The following is a 6,124-nucleotide window of genomic DNA, read 5'->3' as shown; positions in this document are numbered from 1 at the left end:
TTAAATTGATCAAAAACTACTAATTATTAGGTAAAAATATTATTCAAATGAAAAGAAGTGAAATTGGAGTATTAAATCAAGCCTAAGATTTTCGGAGTTTTGAGAAATTTATGAAGAAATTACTAAGGAAATGGTGAATTTTTACCTTTAAGTCTGTAATAAAATCAAGAAACAGGTGTTAATCTAGCTTCCCAAACTCCCACAAACTTTTCTTTTAAGCTCACATATTTTAGAGTTTAAATCTGAAGAGACAAGATGAAAATGAGCAAAATTGACCAAAAAACTGCTATAAATAGTGCCAATTTTTTGGTTTTTCACCAGATTTCCCCCCTCAAATTCGCCCCAGATTTCGATGAGGTCCCCGAGATTCGTTCGGGGTTCGATATACACAAACGAATGCAACCATACTAAATTCGACGTTCCGAATGCATTGGCGAAGTCATATTTTCGAAAAAATATTATTTTCACAAAGTTGACCCCCAAAATTCGAAATCACAATTTTCTAAATCGAGGGTCGAAATGAGATTTAAAAGCCGTAAAATCATACCAAACAAGCCATTACCCTAAAATTGATATTTCAGATCTGCTGGCGAAGTCGTATTTTCCACCTGAGGTCATTTCGATCAAATGTGGATCCCACACCCATATTTTTAATTTTTCAACTTTCCAACCAATAGGTCGAAATGAGCTCGAGTGCACGAGACCCGAACCAAAAGTTTACCTAGCCTAAAATCAATATTCCGAAGCTGTTGACGTAGTTCGTTCGGCCATCCGTCGCACGAATCTAAAGATATCTACATAAGTCCACAATAAGACTCTCGAAACCATCAAAAATCACAATATCACATAAAAGATATCAAAATGTATCGGAAAGCACGTCAATCACTCTCACACCTCAGAAATATCATAATGCAATTACGGGGAGAGATAAAACAATCAAATTACATAAAATCACAAATTTTACGTATTTTATCAAAAATATTTATCGTTACAAGAATTATGACCTATGCTAGTGCGCCACGCGTCTCACCTATTAAAGGCAGTGCCAGCTAAAAATCTTGCACCAAGGTTGGTACAGACTGGTCTGAGTCTCTGATCATTCTGACAGAATTTGTCTCTACTAGTCGTATTTGTTGCGTCACCGATAGAGTGCTTTTTAGGACTTTGTTAATTTGAAATTAAAATATTATTTGCAATTTGAAAGTCACATTTTTATCTCACAAGTTTAAATTAAAATTTCACAACTAATAAAAACTATAAAAACTTTTTCAAATATCGGTTGGGCAGGTGTAGCCATTTGGAGAATGAAACGATCCGAGGGCTTGGAGACAAAACGGATGATTTAATAAAGAATTGCGTTTTTAATAAATACTAGTTTAATCGTAAGTACCTCGTACATGTAATATTTTATTATTTAAAGTTAAATAATTTTATTTATTGTGATAATTTTTAATAAAATATAAAAGTTTAAATCACTTTTCAAATATTCTTCACACTTTAATATAATAATGTAAATATAAACATATATTTTAGTGTAAGCACTATATATTTTACCATCAGAAATTTCAATTAATTGATGGATCATTTTTTGTGTTTTCTTATTCTAATGTTTTTATATTTATTTTTAGATTTTTTAAATCTTCCTAAAATCAAATTTAGCTGATTTAGAATTTTTAAACTAATGAAAAAGTATTAGTTGTCATTAATTATTATGACTTCTAATAAGGAAAGATTTTACCATTAATATATTTAATTAATTTTTAACTCTTAAATATTAAAAAAAATAGTCAAAAAACGACTTTATCTAAAGAAAATACTTTTAATAAAGGACAAAAGTTCAAACAATATTTCTAAGGTCCTTCACACTTTTAATATATTATAGATTATAGATAAATTATAAATTATAGATTATAGATTAGTTGGCAAAGTAGGCTTGAGTAATTACTTTCGCACTAATTATGAATTTTCATTTTGTAAAATTAAAAAATTATTCAAGTCTTAAATTTTGAAAAATTTAAAATTACAAGTTTGAAGTTAAAATTAATCATTTAGGTGGAATTGTGATTTGAAATTAAAAATTTAAGTTAAAATTAAAAAAAATTCCAAAATGAGATAAACAATAACTAAATATGCTTTGATAAATATAAACTGAAATGTAAGACAACGACTTTTTTTCTTTTTTGTAAATATAAACTTCTCGGTCAAAATTCATATTTTAAAAAAACTGAAATTACAACTAGAAAATTCACACTCTTACTTTTTTTAAATTAAGAATTTGAAATTATAAGAAGTTAAAGTTGAAATTTTACACAGATTTCAAAAATAAACACTGAGTTGAAATCAAAACATAATATTAACTGCTTAACATCAATTTACATATGTATATATACCACTGGAGCATCGCCGTATCAGCACCGATCCAACATTAACATATTTTGTTTATACACGATAAGTTAGATTGATATAAATTCAAATTATGAATTTTAAGACATGAATACACAAAACATATTAACTATTTGATAGTATTTTTCAAGAAGTCAAATTATCTCACAAGATAATTATGTATAACTTACTCATATAAATAACAAAATTTGATGCACTTAGAAGTTTAGATCTTTAATCATATAACTGAAATTTGTTACATTAAGTATAAAGTATGAAATTAAAATTGATACATAAGACTTGACATTTGCTGTATAAAATAAAAAATAATTGTTAAAAAAAATAAAGAATTATCTAGTCATTGCATATTACATCACATGTAGATGCAATTAATAATTTAAAGTTGTATTGTATTTCCCTACTAAGCCGACATAAACATCCTTTACTTTTTCTCTCTCTTTTATTTGTCAACTTGTTCTTTAAGTTAAATTAATATTATAAATTTAAATTTTAAGTGTTTCAAAAATTATATAAAAAGAAAAATTATAAGTTACGGTCTGTCATATTAATTTAAGTTATTTGACTTTGAAAATATGATAAAACATACTTCTGTAAATGTTTTATATAATCTTCAAATAATACACGTTATTTTTCTTGTCCAAACTTTTATGGCATTGTTAGTCAATTATAATTTTAAAATAATTTAAATTTTTTAATTATTGTGATTTATAATACTTTTTTTCTATTCCAATTTAAGTGACACCAATATAATTTCGAGAGTCCACCAAATATTTTATATCTTTTAAATTTTTTAAGTTGTTAATTATTGTTATTTATAATTTTTTTACGTGTGTGTGTTAAATATATAACATATTGAATTGTTTTAGATATTTTAAGATGTAAATTATTGTAATTTACAATACTTTTGTGTAATTTTTAAATAATATATATTACTCTTCTTGTACATAGTTTTGTGTCGTCGATAGTCAATTATATTCTTTAAATAATTTAATTTTTAACTATTATGATTTATAATATTTTTTTTCATTTTAATTTAAGTGGCATAATGCTTAGATGGCCACAATAATTAATTAGGGGTAATATAGTAATATCATGATTTAAGTAGCGAAGTATAAATATCTTAAATGACTTACAACAACTAATTAGAAGTGACATAGCAAAATTACTATAAAAATGTTTGTGAAAAAAAAAATTAAATGGACCTCATGCAAGACGTCAAGTTAATTTAAAATATCAAGAGTTAATTTATCATTTTATATCTACTTTACCTTTTTATTAATTATTACTAGATGCTTAAATGACTTATAATAATTAATTAAGGATGATATTTAATAAATTTATGGTTGAAGCAGTTGAAGCAGACATGTCATAAATATCAATGTTACCTTTATTAATTAAATATTATTAATTTTTAATACACAAATAACTTATAATACTCCCTCCGTCCTATTTTATGTGTCGCCATTTGACCGGACACAAAGTTTAAAAAATAAGAAAAAACTTGATAATATTTACCAAATTGTCCTATATCAAAAAATATGCTACAATCTTTTTTTTTAAATTAAGTGGGCCCAACAAAGGTAAAAGTGTTATTGTATTTTTAAATATTTACAAAATAAGGAAACATGACATTCCTTTTTGAACGGACTAAAAAGAAAATGATGACACATAAAATGGAATGAAGGTAATAATTAATTAGGGATGCTATAGTAAAATCACAGTTGAAATAATTGAAGCAGACATGTCATAAATATTTATTTTATCATTTTTAATTAAATATTATTAATTTTTTAATACAGAAATAAATTGTAATAATTAATTAGGGATGATATAGTAAAATCACATATTGAATATTATTATTTTTTAATACATAAATGACTTATGATAATTAATTAGACGTGATATAGTAAAATTACGGTTAGAGTAATTAAAATAAATGTATTATAAATATCTATTTTATTTTTTAATTAAATATTATTAATTTTTTAATATATAAATAACTTATAATAACTAATTAGGGATGATATAGTAAAATTAAAGAGCAAACTGCTTGCAGGCATGTCAAAATCACGCCGACACTGGCTCTTCTATATGGATCTTTTTCTTTCACTGTACTATATTTTTAATTAAATCTTTATTGGTTACAACAAATTGTAGGTATGGGGATCTAGGGTGGAGCGAATTTTTGAAAATTCACTAATTTTTGCATAGATCTTATATATATTGAGAAATTTATTAAATATATTAAAAATAATTATTTGAAACTTTTTTAAAAATAACTGATTGGTCTAGGATAAAAATGTTTTGTTACCATTTAGAAATAGTTCGATTTTATTTAGACACATAATAATTATTTGTTCTTAGTTTAAAATCATCAAAAATAATACTTTGAATTCTGAATGGCTCATGTAAGTATTCCTAATTAATTGACTTTAATGTGGTTTTGACTTTTTTCTGCCCATTTTTGTTACCTTCATTCACCATAGTTTTATGCCTGCAAATTCGTACACTCGTGGTGATACAAGACATAACTAGACCATCTTAAATGACATACTTTCATTCTGGTTAAATACTCTTAAATTTATTTCAGCTCCTAATCCACCCGAATTTGATCCAATCAAACTTTTTTTACTTATATGGCACTCCGCGTGTTGTCCACTCACTAGGAACGCGTGAGACACTTTTTTTAATAATTATTCAATAAAAAGGTGTCAAGTGGCACTAAGGGCCCCAAAAAATATTAATTGAAAATTTTATATTTAAATTAATTTATTAATATAATTTTTAATTATTATAATTTCTTAATCTTTTTTTAAAAAAAGCACTCCCTCACGGTGTCATCTTCTTCGTAGCACCCCACCCCCACTCACTGCGTCTTCAACCCCACCCCACCCCACCCTACCCCGCGTCTTCGTCGTCCCCCCACCCCCGCATCTTCATATGAACAATTTCTTTTTAATCCATCATGATTATTCCCATTTCTTGAACAATTCCAACAAAATTCACTTTTTTTCCTCCACTAGTATCACCATTTCTTGAAAAATTACAACAAACATCACTTTTTTTTTTCATTCCTTGAAATTTTTTACAATGACGATCACTTATTTGTTGAAAAATTACAAGAAAGATCATTTTTTTCTCCATTAATATCACCATTTTATGAAAAATTTTAATAAAGATGGCTTTTATTAGACACCTTTTTGAATTCTTGAAGTAGATTTTAAACAAAAAAAAATTTTTTGCATGTGTGTTTTTTAGGTTCACGGAGAAGCAAAGTTCACTTTAATGGGAAAGAAGATGAACACCCAGGGGGAGAGAGAAGATCAACGCTGGGGGAGGGGGTTGGGGGAAGGTGATTAGTTTTTTATTTTCATTTTTTTAAAAAAATTTATAATTTTTTTTAAAATTATGTTTGAATCACCGTATATTAAAGATCATTGTATGTTTTAAAAGATCACTGTATGTTTGTTTTTAATAATTTGGATCCTCAATGCCATTTTTTATTTTATTTTTTAATATTTTATAATTTCTTTTTAATAATCAATTTTTTATTTTTATTTTTTAAATAATTTAATAATAATTCCATGCTTTACTATGAATTTGTTTAGTATTCCGTGTCTCGAGCCGGGAGTCTATCGGAAACAACTTTTCTACTTCTTTAGAGGTAGAGGTATGGACTGGTACATCTTACCCTCTCCAGACCTCACTATGTGGAAATACA

The sequence above is a fragment of the Capsicum annuum genome, unplaced genomic scaffold (genome assembly GCF_002878395.1).
Source record: "Capsicum annuum cultivar UCD-10X-F1 unplaced genomic scaffold, UCD10Xv1.1 ctg81470, whole genome shotgun sequence".
Classification (NCBI taxonomy): Eukaryota; Viridiplantae; Streptophyta; class Magnoliopsida; order Solanales; family Solanaceae; genus Capsicum; species Capsicum annuum.
The sequence above is the reverse complement of the archived record's forward strand: the minus strand, read 5'-3'. Positions refer to the sequence as shown.